Below are 18,907 nucleotides of genomic sequence, written 5' to 3'. Positions count from 1 at the left end.
ATCCCTAACATTGTGTCCTACTGCCTCTATAACTATGTGACATTGATATTCAAACTTTCCTGTTTTTTAAATCTGTGAAGTGAAACCTTTTCTTTACAATCAGGTTTTTTATTTTGTCTTGGCTGCTGCATTTGTATGTGTGATTCCTGGCCCCAAGACCTATACATGTTTTATGCCTGTTAACTCCCCTTGCCTTGCTTCTGCCCTCTTTCATCTCCAGTGTCATAAGTTTCCTCCCACGCCACTTTGTGCCATTATTTCCCTATGTGTTTTACCACACATTCCTGTTTACTTTTGACTTGTTTCTTCTTTATGTGCCTCTCTCCTTTCTATTTATCTTCCTTTTGTTGAAACCAATTTGTATGCTTACCTATGTGTGAGTATTCCATTTCGGCAACACTGTTGCTTACACTGGATCATGTACACATCCCTCCATTTTGAGGTGCCTACTGGATATGCCAGTCTAAAGCTTAGTCTTGTTGGAACTTTAGTTGTTTGAGATTAGTGACTCCCTGCCGAACATTAGATGCTTATAAATAATTTTGAGGTTGGCTGTCATTTTGGCTAGACTGTTTGGGCCTATGTAAGTTTTGGTTTGTTGCATTTCCCTTTTGGGAATTGTTTGTCTCCTTCCTCTGTATTTTTGTTACAACTGCTGGTGTTGCTTGCCTTTCCCCTTTCAAAAGAAGTTATATTTGATTTGGTGAAGTGTCATTTTGTGATATCTGATTTTCTCTAGGAGAATTGTCTTAATGTGCATGCTTGTACAGTACCTATGACTGCTCATTAAAGCTATTAGCAGATTACTTGTGTATCCATAGCATTTTGATTCTATGCTATCTCTGTCCACTCTCAATAAGGCTCCAATAAATCTAAGGCCAAGCGTGGTAATTTGGGGTTGTCTTAATCTTCTAGTGTTAGCCATGCCTGAGGTTCCTCAAAACCCCTTGGAACTTGTGCAACATCGGATATACGGGATCCAAACCTAGTCCTCATACCATGCTTAAGTCTTAGGATAACTTGAGCTTTGTTTAGAGTAGGCAAAGGGGTAAGTATGGAACAAGTGTAGGTTGTCTTATATATATGTATATGTGTGCATACTCTACGTCATACATGTGTGTGTATTCCTTCCCCCCCCCCCCCCCCCCCAATATCACGTGACCACTCAGGGCACAAATGCATGAAACCACCCTCTTGGGCCTAAGGCCCAAGTAGGAATACTACTTCAAAATAGTGTCCGGGAAGAAAAAACGATGATAGCGAGGCGCGCAAAAGGCCCAGTCATGGGTGAAAATGACCAACTAGGGGCTTGGTAAGCCCCTAGTCTAACCCTGCCTCCTTACATTTTTGTTAATTTTCAATTTGATGTATTTGTAAAGATGTGTATTCAAACTCATATCATAGTGGAAAAAACTTATGGTCGTAATTAGACATCTTAGGACAACGGTTCTTATGCCGTTTAGTCGACTTTAGGTCCCCGTGGCGTCTTTTCAAAAATCACAGACTTAAGCACGACATTTATATGACTAAGTTTAAAATTGGGATTTCGCCAAACTGTTTTTTTCCCCTCAAAAAGCATAAACCACCAACTGATTTTTTCTAAGTCTAAAATGGTAGTCACGTTTTATAGCAAAAGATGCCTCAAAACTGAGTTAGTAACTCAATATGTTTTTTTATCTCAAAAAGAGGATTTTTTCCAACTTAGCTTTCAATAAACGGGTTCAACGTCAATGGCCCCAACTTATACACTTTTTACCAATAATAATGGTAAATCTTTGACAAAGATTGGATCAGTTTTGAATCTAAAATCAGGTTTTCTTTTTACAAAATTGCAAAATCCGTTTTGTTTAAATATAAAAATAAACAAGGACTCCTAAAATGTGATGTTGTTTTAGCCCAAAGCAGGCCCGAATAAACGGATATTTTCAGATAAGATATACTCATTTTCAAAAATGAAAACGCCCTTATAACGTATAACAACCAATTCATAATATATGATTCCAAATAAGGCTGAACGTACCGATACGGACTAACCCGAGCCAAGTGTATGAGTATAATACAGACTTAATTTATAAACCAAGACTCATTTTTTACTATCTTTTATAAAAATATATATTCCTTGTAAATAAAAATCCGGAACTACGATACCCTATATATAAAGGGAATATATTCAATTTTTTTCCCAAAAAAAAAAACATATGATATGCATGACAGTTCTTTTTAAGGGAAAATAAACACGAAATAAGTGGTTTAAACAAATACTCATACACTGGAATTCGAAGGTCTATAGTATAGTACGGATCGTTAATACTGTAGGGCCTAACACCTTCCCCAGGGGATCATCAGAACCCTTACCTAGAACTCTGGATTACGAAGGTTTTTTCACTGCATTTGAGTAAACCCTTCAAAACCGGTTTTCCTAATTTCCTAAAAATTAGGTGGCGACTCTTTCAAAATAAGTCTGAAAGAGCGTCAACGAGTTCGTAGTAGCCTTCTTGCGCCCTAAACCTACGAGAAAAAGCGAACCGTAAGACTTATCAGACCCCAATTATCTCTAGCTTGGATTGGTCTAGTGTTTTCCCCCAATGGCCTATAAGTTGAGTAAGGCTCAAACCAGTATCTCAGATTTCTTTGACCGTGGTTCAGGGCATTTTTTGGTCTTTCTTGAGATCGGGCTTTTACTTCAATTGGTGTCATTTCGCTTAAGTCACTCTCGATTCGCATCTTGGCTGGGTAACAATGGTTCACTTCATTCCACGTTTTGGTCGGGAACTTTCTTAGGTTTGCCTTCAATTTCTGTAAAGCATTGCAGTTCTTCGGGTTCAGGCCGTTGGTGAAAGCAGCTGCAGCCCAATCCTCTGGGAACATTGGCAGTATCATGCTTTCTCACTGGAACCTTTGAACAAAGCTATAGAGAGGTTTTCCTTCGCGCTGCTTTATTATGAAGATATCCTCTTTGTGGGTTTCAATCTTTCGACCACCAGTGTGAGCCTTTATGAAAAGATCTACAAGCATAGCAAAAGAGTCAATATAGTTATTAGGTATATGAATGTACTAAATAAGTGCTCCCTTTGGGAGCATTTTTCTGACACTTTTAAGCATGACAGATTTGACTTCATCCAGCAACAGGTCATTTCCAGTGATGGCAGTCTTAAAGGTTGATACATGCTCTAACGGGTCTGTAGTCCCGTCGTACTTGGGTATTTCTGGTATTTTGAACCTTTTCAAAATTAGAGTCGAGGCCACACTTAATTTGAATGGAAGCTTTCCGTACTTGTTGAACCCACTCCCTTGATAACTGGTGGGGCCTCGATATCTAGTATAGGCGAGAATGAATCTCCTTTACGAAGCGATGGAGCTCCACCCTGTATGGATTTTTCTATGGTTGGATTTCACCAGATCCTTGCATTATGACCCCTGAACCCTCAGGAACTTCACCTGCGGTCGAGTTAATTATGACATTGGCCGGTGTTTTTGTTACCCAAGGGTTAAATGACACGGGAGTTCTAAACTGAGTATTGTTGACAAAAGACTTCACGATGACCTACATGCACTGCATGAATGTCTGTTATGTAGTTAATTCCAGCCACGACATGTTCCAGTACTAAGCTCTTGCTTTGCCATGGCACGTACCTTTTGGACGGGTCCGCTCACCACTGTATGTTATGTTCTAATCCGTGTAGTACTCACCATCGCTTTAATTTGTATCATTAGTGGCTTAACTTGTGTCAGTGCATCTAACCTGAGATATATGTGAAGAGGTGTGGCCCTTCCTCTTGTTCATGTAGACACTCGCTCTCGTGTCCATCATCTTGTTCCGACACCCACTCATTCAGAGGATCTCCTGGAATCATCGGATCCATGAGCGGCAAGGTGTTATGTTGGTCTTCAGCGACATCGGACGACTCGACCTCGACTGGGTTTTTATTTTGAGTCTCAGACAAGGCTAGGGTTTTTTGGTACGAGTTCTGAGTATTTTAACAAAGATTTTAAGTGACAGATTGAGACAATTTCACAGTTCTCTATCCCAAAGATGATGCCAAACCGCTAAAAATGATTTTAAGATAATCAATTAAATTTGTTAAAGAAGGGGTTAAAGACAAGTGAATCATGTTCAATCTCAAACTTTTGTTGGAGTAGATAAACTGAGAATGATATGTAAATAAATGTAAATGACTGAAAAATAATGAGACCACTGTTCAAGAAAATAAAGAGAAGCCTGTGGTATTAGAGCTCAAGAATGGAGTTAGGGTTACAAGTGCGAAAGATGAGATGCCTCTTCCTTCTCTAAGAAGGTATATTTATTTACACAATCCCTAGACTTGTCAACACACAAGTACGAATTACCCAACAGTGTAAACGTCCCATCGAACAGTGTTCCAAAGCCCGAGGCTGACTGATAGGGGTTGTTGGGAGTGCTTTGTAGTTGTAGAAGGAGCTGGGGTCGGACGCAACGTCCACTTGACAACGACTCTATCGTTTCCTAGGCCGCGGGTTACTTCATGTGATGTTAGCAGGATGAGAACTTCCCACATAACCCAGACCGAGCTAGAGCCAATTTTCCACGTGTCCTCCTCCGGTTGGTTTTATCTTTCAAGACAGAGTTTTTACCCCATAAAAATTCTTTTCTTGTCCAAAATGGCGAAAAACAAAGTTGTTAATTTTGCATCCCCTGGTAAATGTACACGTCGATTTTTTAGGTTAGGTGTATCTCACAATGTGAAAAGTTTCTTTAAATTCCATATGACATACTTATAAAAGGAAAATTATGTTTCTAAATAGGTTGAATACATCGATAACCCTTAAATATGTTAGTTTATCATTTAGACATTTAAATAATGATATATTCTAATTAAATATTTGAACACATGATAAAATGTTCCTAATAGACACTTCCAGTTTAAATTATGGAAAAAAAGTTACGCGTGTTCTCAAGAATCCAAAGCACGTAAAATATGACACATCATTTAATTATACACATTAGCCTCAATTAGAACATAACTGAGTTTTACAACCTATTGATCAGGCTATTTGTCGCGACCCAACTAGGGGCCACGACGGGTACCCAGAGCTTACTACCGAGCACCGCTTATGATGCTGACTAACCTACTCCATCTAGGCATATATCATTCACAACACAAGCTTATCATGGAACAATCTCTAAACATCTCCCAAAATATATATATAAACATAGTCCCGTAAGGTTATTAAAGGATGTACAAAATCTACAACAAAGAAATCACATAACACCTACAGACCACACATAAGTATTCACGAGCCTCTAGCTGAAGACTGAAATCCTAAGGACGGGACAGGACCCAGCCATGCCCAATATATACACAAAAGGATATACCCAAAAAGTGGCAACTCCGGAGTAGTGGAGTGCTCCTGCGAGCCCGTTGAGTAAGCTCCTAAGTGTCTGCATCATCTCCCTGCCTACCTGTGGGCATGAACACAGCGTCCATAAAAGAAAGGACGTCAGTACGAACAATGTACTGAGTATGTAAGGCATATATGGTAACACAATAAGGAAATATAGAAATCATAAGAAGAAAAGATAACTGCAACTGCTTGCCTCTTGAGGCGGAATCATACATGCTCACTTTTACCTTTTAAACATCTCACATACATACATAAAATATCTAAATCAATAACATCATTAGCCTGCTTTTGGGCCTCCCGCGTCCGGGGTAACCATCTCACGCCGCCCACTAGTGGTGCTGCCCGTGCCATATGGACACGGTGTAATCATCCATAAGCCGCCCGCCTTAGCGGTGTTGCCCAGCCGTATAGGCGCGGTGTAATCTTACATATACATAGGCCAATGTATACATGGGAGCTCAAATAAAAGTTATCAATCTATCAGTGGGACGTAAGGTCGAGAACCTCCGATTATATTATGGAACATCATCATCGCCATGCCTCGCCTTGAACGAACTAGTATCATGAGGTGAGGCAACAACAAGGTACTACATCGATGGAATCATAAACATAGGATTATTAAGTTCATGAAAGCATCACTATCATTATTATCATCATAGAATGTATCTCATCTCTATCTCATGAGGAGCTTTTAAGGATCTTTCACTTCCATCTTTAGGGATGTAAGAAGGTCATGGGAATATAGGGTAGAAATCACAATGTAAGAGTCATACCTTTGAAAGAAGGGGAAATAGCCTCACATACCTTTATATCTCTTTGACTCTACCGTCTAATTGTTTGCCTTTCAAACCCGCTATTCTACCTTTGATGATGTAGGAATGGACTTGGGATGTAGATACTTCACTTGGAAAAAACACCACTTCAACACCAAAGAGATCCTTGGTTTCCACAAACCCTAGAGAGTATCCTTGCACTTCATTTTACCTATTCTTGGTGTTTACTCCTTGATTCCCCTTGGATATATGATGAGAGAATTTTTCTAGAACCTTCAAGACTTGGAGAGAGACTAAAATCAGAAAATTTGGATCAAGACTTGTCGGATTATAGCTGAAAATGGAAGGTTCCAGAGAAGCAGTTTGACGAGCGGGTCGACAACCTGTCGACGTGTCGACGGTCCGTCAACTTACACCTGAGAATCTCTGATTGCATAAACGTGTCGACGATTGGGTTGATGGTCCGTCAACTTCGTCCGTCGACTTGCGCCTGTAGATCTCAGTCTGCAGAAACATATTGACGGTGCACAGTGACGGTCCATCGACATGTCAACGGCCCGTCGACAGTGACTAGTGTCTGCAGCATTTCCCTGATTCAGTTAAGATTGCGTCGATTCAATTTATTCAACTTCTTACCCCGTAAATCGCTAGGAATACTTGCTGGTACGTTTGTACACGGGGTAAGACACTCTCTGCCTTAACTTTCTCCAACGAGCTTTCCTATCTTGCCTCAAATGTCTTTGGAATCTTAATTAGAATCATTAAGTGTCCCTTCTTACTAGTAGGGACATCATATACACCTTAACTTACGTTGGCCTACTCTCCACACAACGACATGAAATTTTTCCGAGGTGTAACACTATTACGTGTAACTAAAGGAGGTGACATATTTTAAATGGCAACTTATCTATGTCATGGGGCGCTTGAGAACACACACAGAAGTTTTTCCAAAAGAGTGAGTTGGGAGTGTATAATAGGAGTACTTTATCATGTGTTCAGGTGTTCAATCGTAACAAATCGTAATTTGAGTGTCTAAATAAAATTTAATGATTTTTTTTAAAAAGTATCGATGTATTAAACTGCTATATAAAACCTCTTACAGAAAAGCAAGTACCTAATTGTGTCTAGTACATGTTCCAAATCTCAAAACTTGATATTCTTAAATATCCTAAGCAAATGTTTTTTTTTCATTTAATTAGACACAACAACCTAAACAACCATTTCTACTTGTTTATGGATTGGCCATTTGTTACACCTCAATAGTTTTTGCATCGTTTGCATTGTAAGTAAACTAACATAATTCCGGAGAGATTATGGAACCCTTATAAGGCTAAGAAAAACTTCTAACAAGTGCTAAGTAAGTGTCTAAAGGTTCCGGGAACAAGCGAATCGAAAGAATTAAGTTTGTCAAAATTTTGGGAAAATTTGATAGAATTTGGGACAGGAATTTTTGGTCCAACTTGAAGGAGGTGCATCTCCTAGAACATGAGGAGTTATGGAACACATAACCTATTTAAATTGAAGTTCAAAGAGTTTTCTTTCCAATGCAACTAACAGATCGCAAATCCGAGACGTACGGTGGAAGATACAGACCGTACAAAATTATGCAATTATCTGATGCAATTCGACTGTTGCAAGTCAACGGACCGTCGAATAACGACGGTACCGTCGAGCTTGCTGTCATTGTGAGGAAGTGGAAATTGTCTATTTTCTATAAATAGAAGGGGCCACAACTTAGGGTCATATTTTCACCAAAAATGAGATCCTTCTAGACCCTTCAAGCTCTCTCAACAAACCTAAACCTTCCATAAACATCCTAAACTATTTCAACTGAAAATCAAGCTTTAAAATCCTTAACTAGTTCACGGAAGGAACTTGTTCTTGGTTCTAGTTGAAGTTATGGTAGAAAAGCTTTAGATTGAATTGTGTGAGGTGAAGTTCATCAAGTTATAAGGTATGATTTTCACTTTGTGTCTTATTTTGAGTTGATGTAAAGGCTTAGCAAATCTCAAATGTGAAAATAGTTATGGAAGAGAGATCATAAAGTATTGTGTGATTGTTGTTGGCTATGGATGAAATTTGAAAGGCAGTTTTGGATGGATTTGTCACAACCCAACTAGAGGGCCAGGACGGGTACCCGAAGCTTGGCTACCAAGCACCATTTGCCATGCTTAATCATTATACTCAACCTGACCAAATATAACTGTCACGACCCGACTAGGGGGCCGCGACGAGTACTCGGTGCTTCCCCACCCGAGCACCCCCTTATCGTACATAACATAACATCTAGGTGAACCATAAGTCCATTCGTGCTTTTCTTATCGTTAACCATAGGGATCTCATTAAACGACCATCATCATTTAACATATCATAGGCATCAGTGCCACATCATAAGTACAAGGCCGACGTGGCTAACAAAAGATATACAAACATGGGCCGACATAGCCGAACATCTCTGCCCACATACACATGACTACGAGCCTCTAAGAGTGTGACATATCGTCTGAGCGGGACAGGACCCCGCTATGCCCATAATTATATACACAAAAGAGTAAGTACCCAAAAGCTACGGCTCCGAAAGAAATGGAGCTCTGCTGTGCAATCTCTGAATAAGCAGCTATAGATCAAACCTGTCTCCCTGTGCACCTGCGGGCATGACGCAGCGTCCACAAACAAAAGGACGTCAGTACGAAGAATGTACTGAGTATGTAAAGCATGATCAACATCAATATAGAAGCATAATAGATATCATATAAAAATAGCATAAGAGGGGAGACAGCAATATCATCATCATCATGTCGCTTACTTGCATACATCATCATTCGTGTCCCATAATAATACTCGTGCCATACTTGTGCCCATATTCGTATGCGTGTCCTTACTCGTAATCTTATACATAGTCTTATCACATTCATATTCATAATATATATATATATAGTCATTTGTATATACATAGCATACCCGACCTCCTAGGATCGGTGTTTCATACATACTCGGCCAACCAAGGCTCAAGGTCATACATACCTGGCCCTACCAAGGCATCAGGGTTATCCGTACCTTCTGCAGAAGTGTGCGCGCGTTACGTAATCATATACATACTTGTACCTAGTTATATACATATAGTCTTACCCGGCATCATAAGCTCGGGGTCTTATCATAGCCCTTCATAGGCACACATACACATACATCATAGCTCGTAAGCATCTCTAGTCTCGTTTACTCTCATCATCATTACTATCCTCATCATTATTGTTACATTTACATTATATACTTACTCGTCATACGAGGAACGTAGTATAATCATAGTACATATCAAGGGTCGTGAGCTTATGAGCTCGGAATGTCAACCATGCGAAGACAACATACTCATATAGCGGAATTTAGGAGTTTGGCCAAGAACCATGCCTTATGAAAGAAGGGTTAGCCTTACATACCTTTTTGTCGAATTATTCTACACTTGCACGTACTCCTTCGATGCTCACGTTTCTACCTTCATTAAGGCCATACTATCATTAGTATCGATATCTAGTGCACATGGCTAAAGCTAGAGAAAATCGGACAGCATCTCCTATATCTATTCAACATTTGTCCATATCTTAATTCAACTCCCAAACGTCAACAATACATTCATAATATCATGGCAATTGCCATTAATCATTCACATTATCCACATTCTTAAGTTTACTTCCATTTATCCACTTTCATGGTCATTTCACCCATCTTCGTCCATTCGTCTAAAGTATTTAGTTCATGATATTAATACCATCTATAACACATTCATATCACAACACAACAACATTCATAACTCAATTCAAACTATTTCTCAAAATGTCACTATTCATCATTCATGACCTAGTTGACCACATTTTCTACAATCCATGTAGTTTAATTCTCCAATACCTTAAACATCTTGTAAAAATCATGAATCTTACCTTAGAAGTTGTAAGAACAAGCTTTGGTTGATAATACTCTTCTTTGAGCAAAACCCTAGTTTTTCTCCATTTGGATTCTTGACTTGGATGATCCTTGATGATTCTTTTATCCTTGATCCACTTGTCTTGATGTTATTGATGGCTTATAATCCTTGAAAACTCATATAATAAATGTAGAGAGAAGTTTTAGAGAGAAGTGGTGTAATGTGGAAATGAAATAAGACAAGTCTTGATCCTCATATTTAATGAATTGTAAAATCTGAACTGGGTGAACAGTGGTCGTCCAAGGAGGTTTACGGTCCGTATTCCACTTTACGGACCGTCCCTCGTGGTCGTCTTTAAGCTTAAGCAGGACCAGAGACTTTGGCCTGCATGCATGGTGATTTACGACCATGGTTTACGGGTCGTATATCACTTTACGGTCCGTCCACCAGGTCGTATTATACCCTTTCCTCGGCTGGCAGAGAGTTTGAAGTTTGGCATGCCAGTTTACGACTTGGCAGTTTACGGACCGTATACCAGTTTACGGTCCGTATTTTGCACTTTACGACCACTGGCAGAAAGCTGAAGCTTTTGCATGGTGGTTTAAGACTGCCCAGTTTACGGACCGTGTTCCATATTACGGTCCGTATTACGCACAAAACGACCACTGGGCAATTTTTGCCAACTTCCAACTTTTCACATTCTAATCATTCTCTTCCCTTTTCATACATTTCCCATGAAACGTTATACACTCGCACACATCATTAGTTCATTTACTTGCGTACCAACGGAAAATTTTCCGAGGTGTAACATTCTACCCCCCTAAGGAACATTCGTCCTCGAATTTCAAAGGCTTGGGGAATTCTATAAAAATTTCGCCAGAGTTTCCTCTGCAATGTGGGACTACCACTCTGTCACAACAGCGTACAACAACAATGCCTCATAGGGCAATAATACAATAGCACTAGAAATTTGGCCACACACGACCCGAATGTATAAAAGGGAAAACATGCATACCTTATGATTTTGACATCTCATCTTGGACTTCTTCCAAGGGCTGAAATAAATGTGGGTATTTGGATCGCATATTCTCTTCTGCTTCCCATGTCATTTCCTCTCGATTGTTATTTCTCCACCAAACTTTAATTGAGGCCACTTCTTTGTTTCTAAGCCTCTGTACTTGCCTATCTAATATGGCAATGGGTATTTCATCATAAGCTAACTTCTCTGTTACTTGAACATCATTCACTGGGACGATCCTCGTAGGTTCTCCAACACACTTCCGAAGCATCGAGACATGAAATACCGGATGGACTGACTCCAAATCTGGAGGTAGGTCTAGCTCATAGGCCACTTTGCCTATTTTGCGCACAATTTCGTAAGGCCCAATATACCGGGGACTGAGCTTCCCCTTCTTTCCAAATCTCATCACGCCCTTCATCGGCGACACTTTCAAGAATACCCAATCTTTCACTTCGAACTCTAAGTCTCTTCGACGATTATCCGCATAGGACTTTTGACGACTTTGAGCCGCTAGTAACCGATCTTGTATGAGCTTAACTTTATCTATTGCTTGCTGGACCAAGTCTGGCCCTATCAACTTAGCTTCTCCGATTTCAAACCACCCAACTGGGGATCTACACTTTCGCCCATATAGAGCCTCATACGGTGCCATTTGAATGCTAGAATGATAACTGTTGTTGTAAGAAAACTCAATGAGTGGCAAATGGTCATCCCAATTTCCTCCGAAATCTATCATACATGCCCGTAACATATCTTCAAGAGTCTGAATGGTACGTTCAGCTTGCCCATCGGTCTGTGGGTGAAACGTCGTGCTTAGGCGAACTTGGGTCCCTAAACCTTCTTGGAAAGACTCCCAAAACTTGGCTGTAAACTGAGTCCCTCTATCGGAGATAATAGATTCCGGAACGCCATGGAGTCTCACTATCTCTTTAAGATAAAGCTTGGCATAATCTTCTGCCATGTAGGTCGTTCGAACCGGTAAGAAATGTGCTGACTTCGTGAGCCTATCCACGATCACCCATATAGAATCATATTTACGTCGAGAACGGGGTAACCCTGTAACGAAATCCATATTAATCACTTCCCACTTCCAAGTTGGGATTTCTATAGCTTGCAATAAGCCACCCGACTTTTGGTGTTCTATCTTCACTTGTTGGCAATTAGGACATTGAGCTACGAATTCCGCTACGTCTTTCCTCATCCCATTCCACCAATATATAGTCTTAAGATCATGATACATTTTCGTCGCGCCAGGGTGAACGGAGTAACGGGAACAATGAGCTTCCCTCAAAATCTGATGGCGTATTCCTGCCACATCGGGAACGCATACCCTGCCTCGACATCGGAGAACCCCGTCTTTCGAAATGTCAAATGATGACTCCTCCTTCTGAGGGAGTGTATCTCTATACTGCATTAGCAGGGGATCCTCATATTGTCGTTCTTTTACTTCCGCTACTAACGATGAAACTGCTGAATTCTGAATAGTAGCTCCGCTGCTACCTGAGTCCACCACTCGGACTCCTAGGCTAGCTAACCGCTGAAGATCACGGGCCATCTCTTTCTTTTCTGGTCGTACATCACTTAGACTTCCCATCGACCTACGGCTAAGAGCATCAGCCATAACATTTGCCTTTCTAGGGTGGTACAGGATTTCAACATCATAGTCTTTTAGCAACTCTAGCCATCGTCGTTGGCGCAAATTCAACTCTTTCTGCTTGAAGATGTACTGGAGACTCTTGTGATCTGTATAAATATCCACGTGGACACCATATAAATAATGTCTCCATATCTTTAAAGCATGGACCACCGCGGCCAATTCTAAGTCATGGGTAGGATAATTCTGCTCATGTTTCCGTAATTGTCTAGAAGCATACGCAATCACCTTACCATCTTGCATCAATACACAACCTAGCCCGACGCCTGAAGCATCGCAATAAATAACATATCCTTCCAATCCCTCTGGAAGTGTCAAGACTGGGGCTGAAGTCAGTCGGTCCTTCAACTCTTGGAAACTACGCTCGCAAGCATCTGTCCATTGAAACTTAGCTGACTTCTGAGTCAACTTGGTGAGCGGTGCAGAAATAGAAGAGAAACCCTCAACAAATCTTCTGTAATAACCGGCTAAGCCCAAAAAGCTACGAACCTCCGTAGGGGTCGTGGGCCTTGGACAAATCTTCACCGCCTCAATCTTTTGGCTATCCACTCGAATACCGTCAGCTGCAACAATGTGGCCCAAGAATGCCACTGAGTTCAACCAAAACTCGCATTTGGAAAACTTCGCAAATAACTCTCGAGCTCGAAGAATTCCAAGGACAATTCGCAAATGATCCACATGCTCTGCCTTGGATCTAGAATACACTAGGATGTCATCGATGAATACAATCACGAATCGATCCAGAAAAGGCCTGAATACATTGTTCATTAAGTCCATAAACACTGTCGGTGCATTAGTTAGCCCAAACGACATTACTCGGAACTCGAAATGGCCATATCTTGTTCTAAAAGTTGTCTTAGGGATATCTTTCTCCCTAACTCTTACTTGGTGATACCCGGACCTCAAATCAATCTTTGAAAACCATTTGGCACCTTGCAATTGATCAAATAAATCATCAATCCTCGGGAGGGGATACTTGTTCTTAATTGTCACTTTATTCAATTGCCGATAATCAATGCACATTCTCAAGGAGCCATCCTTCTTCCGGATGAACAATACGGGTGCTCCCCACGGGGATGAACTAGGCCTAATGAAGCCTTTTTCAAGCATGTCTTTTAATTGCTCCTTCAACTCTTTCAACTCTGCGGGTGCCATTCTATAGGGAGGAATAGATATGGGATTTGTGCTGGCAGCACATCAATCGCAAAATCGATCTCTCGCTCCGGAGGAAGGCCTGGAAGTTCTTCCGGGAACACATCCGAAAATTCGTTCACTACTGGGACTGACTGAAGAGTCGGCGACTCAACTTCTACATCTTGAACTCGTACTAGGTGATAAATGCACCCTTTTGGTGATCATTTTCCTTGCCTTTAGATAGGAAATAAACCTACCTTTTGGTGATGCCGCATTCCCTTTCCATTCTAAGACTGGTTCTCCCGAAAACTGGAAACGAACCATTTTCATCCTACAATCAACGTTGGCGTAACAGGAAGCCAACCAATCCATGCCCATAATGACATCAAAGTCTACCATCTCTAGCTCATGCAAATCAATTATGGTACGACGATCACAAATCACAATCACACAATTCCTATATACTCGGCTAGCTATTACCGATTCACCCACGGGTGTAGACACCTCGAAAGGTTTGATAGACTCCGGCTCAATTATAAATCGACCCGCAGTATATGGAGTAACATATGATAATGTGGAGCCCGGATCAATCAAAGCATATGCATCAAGAGAGAATACCGATAATATACCTGTGACCACATCAGGAGAAGACTCAAGATCTTGGCGTCCAGCCAAAGCATAAATACGGTGCTGAGGACCGCTGGTACTGGGAGCTCTGCCTCTACCTCTACCATGGTCGGCTGGCGCATGTGAACCTGGCCCCGTAGGGCGTACAGATGCCGAAGATCTGGCTACCGACCCTGATGGCTGGCTCCTACCTCTACCATGTACTGAGGGGCAATCACGCATAATATGGCCTGGCCGACCACATGAATAGCAACCATCTGAACCAAATCGGCATCTTCCCCAATGAATATTCCCACACTGGGAACATGGTGGTACGGGTGGCCTTGACTGGCCCAAATCACCTCTGAACTGAGGTCCGGAATAACTCGGACTCGGCCCTGAACGAGCAGATCTATCAAGGCCCTGGCCTGAAAACCATGGAGGTGGACTGGTCATAGGATATCCTGAATGGCTGGGAAGCTGCTGTCTGTATCCACCCCTGGACTCGCTCCTCGAACCTGAAGGTCTGGCCCTCTTGTTATGGCCCCTATCCAGCTCGCGTTCATTTCTCCGCTGCTGTAGGTGTTCCTCTAATTTAAGAATTTATCGGCCCTAGCTCGCCGAACTTCCGGAGGCATATAATGACGGAGAAAAGCATCAATAAACTATTTCCATACCGGTGGAGGCGCATTGGCTCCCCGCGAAGCCATCCAAACCGTATACCACTGGATTGAGACATCCCTCAATCTATATGACGCTAATTCCACCGATTCGATGTCTGAAGCATGTATCAACCGGAGCGTCCTTAGCATACCATCAATAAAGTCCTGGGGATCCTCCTCCAGTTTTGACCCAAAGAATTCCGGGGGTTTCAAAGCAATGAAGTCGCGGGCCCTTGCACTAACAGTCCTGTCACCTTGCCCTATGCTCGGCCTCTGTGTCTGGGCCTCAACCAACTATGTCAACAAATTAATGGCCTCTCTCACGTCTTGACCCGAAGCATTCGGTGGAGGAGCTGGAGCGGGGGTTGAGGCCCCCACGTGCTCCTCAATAATAGGCATGGTCTGGGAGGACTGAGATTGAGCCGCACTCTGGGACTCATCTTCCTCTACTACCGGTGGCGGTGCTCTTTCAGCCCGCTTTTCTGCCACTGTCTTGCCTTTTTGGGCTGCTGTAGCCTTTTTCTTTTTAGGCATCTCTGAAATACACAACACACGATTTAGGAACAAGAATTTTTTACATTATAGCTCTATCGCACGATTCTTATGAAGAAAGAAGGTCATATATTCCTAATATGTCCGCAGCTTCTCGTTTATAAGTGTGGCGTGCAACACACCCATAACCAAGACTCAACTAGACACGGCTTGTAGACACATCCTAGGATTGAACTGCTTTGATACCACTTTTGTCACGACCCGACTAGGGGGCCGCGACGAGTACCCGGTGCTTCCCCACCCGAGCACCCCCTTATCGTACATAACATAACATCTAGGTGAACCATAAGTCCATTCGTGCTTTTCTTATCGTTAACCATAGGGATCTCATTAAACGACCATCATCATTTAACATATCATAGGCATCAGTGCCACATCATAAGTACAAGGCCGACGTGGCTAACAAAAGATATACAAACATGGGCCGACATAGCCGAACATCTCTGCCCACATACACATGACTACGAGCCTCTAAGAGTGTGACATATCGTCTGAGCGGGACAGGACCCCGCTATGCCCATAATTATATACACAAAAGAGTAAGTACCCAAAAGCTACGGCTCTGAAAGAAATGGAGCTCTGCTGTGCAATCTCTGAATAAGCAGCTATAGATCAAACCTGTCTCCCTGTGCACCTGCGGGCATGACGCAGCGTCCACAAACAAAAGGACGTCAGTACGAAGAATGTACTGAGTATGTAAAGCATGATCAACATCAATATAGAAGCATAATAGATATCATATAAAAATAGCATAAGAGGGGAGACAGCAATATCATCATCATCATGTCGCTTACTTGCATACATCATCATTCGTGTCCCATAATAATACTCGTGCCATACTTGTGCCCATATTCGTATGCGTGTCCTTACTCGTAATCTTATACATAGTATTATCACATTCATATTCATAATATATATATATAGTCATTTGTATATACATAGCATACCCGACCTCCTAGGATCGGTGTTTCATACATACTCGGCCAACCAAGGCTCAAGGTCATACATACCTGGCCCTACCAAGGCATCAGGGTTATCCGTACCTTCTGCAGAAGTGTACGCGCATTACGTAATCATATACATACTTGTACCTAGTTATATACATATAGTCTTACCCGGCATCATAAGCTCGGGGTCTTATCATAGCCCTTCATAGGCACACATACACATACATCATAGCTCGTAAGCATCTCTAGTCTCGTTTACTCTCATCATCATTAATATCCTCATCATTATTGTTACATTTACATTATAGACTTACTCGTCATACGAGGAACGTAGTATAATCATAGTACATATCAAGGGTCGTGAGCTTATGAGCTCGGAATGTCAACCATGCGAAGACAACATACTCATATAGAGGAATTTAGGAGTTTGGCCAAGAACCATGCCTTATGAAAGAAGGGTTAGCCTTACATACCTTTTTGTCGAATTATTCTACACTTGCACGTACTCCTTCGATGCTCACGTTTCTACCTTCATTAAGGCCATACTATCATTAGTATCGATATCTAGTGCACATGGCTAAAGCTAGAGAAAATCGGACAGCATCTCCTATATCTATTCAACATTTGTCCATATCTTAATTCAACTCCCAAACGTCAACAATACATTCATAATATCATGGCAATTGCCATTAATCATTCACATTATCCACATTCTTAAGTTTACTTCCATTTATCCACTTTCATGGTCATTTCACCCATCTTCGTCCATTCGTCTAAAGTGTTTAGTTCATGATATTAATACCATCTATAACACATTCATAACTCAATTCAAACTATTTCTCAAAATGTCTCTATTCATCATTCATGACCTAGTTGACCACATTTTCTACAATCCATGTAGTTTAATTCTCCAATACCTTAAACATCTTGTAAAAATCATGAATCTTACCTTATAAGTTGTAGGAACAAGCTTTGGTTGATAATACTCTTCTTTGAGCAAAACCCTAGTTTTTCTCCATTTGGATTCTTGACTTGGATGATCCTTGATGATTCTTTTATCCTTGATCCACTTGTCTTGATGTTATTGATGGCTTATAATCCTTGAAAACTCATATAATAAATGTAGAGAGAAGTTTTAGAGAGAAGTGGTGTAATGTGGAAATGAAATAAGACAAGTCTTGATCCTCATATTTAATGAATTGTAAAATCTGAACTGGGTGAACAGTGGTCGTCCAAGGAGGTTTACGGTCCGTATTCCACTTTATGGACCGTCCCTCGTGGTCGTCTTTAAGCTTAAGCAGGACCAGAGACTTTGGCCTGCATGCATGGTGATTTACGACCATGGTTTACGGGTCGTATATCACTTTACGGTCCGTCCACCAGGTCGTATTATACCCTTTCCTCGGCTGGCAGAGAGTTTGAAGTTTGGCATGCCAGTTTACGACTTGGCAGTTTACGGACCGTATACCAGTTTACGGTCCGTATTTTGCACTTTACGACCACTGGCAGAAAGCTGAAGCTTTTGCATGGTGGTTTAAGACTGCCCAGTGTACGGACCGTGTTCCATATTACGGTCCGTATTACGCACAAAACGACCACTGGGCAATTTTTGCCAACTTCCAACTTTTCACATTCTAATCATTCTCGTCCCTTTTCATACATTTCCCATGAAACGTTATACACTCGCACACATCATTAGTTCATTTACTTGCGTACCAACGGGAAATTTTCCGAGGTGTAACAATAACTTCTCAAAGTAAAACTTACTATGAAATGATTACTACACATCATCCCAAGAATATGTGTGTATATATGTATATATAAGCCCACGAGGCTACAAAATGATATGCAAAATATACACTGGAGAGGCCACATAATATCTACTACCAACACATGAGTATCTACGAACCTCTAACTAGAGTACTAAAATCATAAGGACGGGACAGACCCCGCCATGCCCCAATATGTACACAAAACAATATACCAATAAGCGGCAACTCCGAAGTAGTGGAGTGCTCCTGTGTAGCTGCTAATAAAGCTCCCAGGCGTCTGTGCGGTCTTCCTATCTACCTGCGGGCATGAACACAGCGTCCATAAAAGAAAGGACATCAGTGCGAACAATGTACTGAGTATGTAAGGAATGAATAATAACATCATAAACAAGTAAGGAAACATGAGATAAGGAGATAACCTGTACTGCTAGCCTCTGAAGGCGGATATCATGCATGTTAGCTTTCTTTAACATCTTTCATACATACAT

Source organism: Lycium barbarum, chromosome 4, assembly GCF_019175385.1.
Source record: "Lycium barbarum isolate Lr01 chromosome 4, ASM1917538v2, whole genome shotgun sequence".
NCBI lineage: Eukaryota > Viridiplantae > Streptophyta > Magnoliopsida > Solanales > Solanaceae > Lycium > Lycium barbarum.
This window is presented reverse-complemented; position numbering follows the sequence as displayed.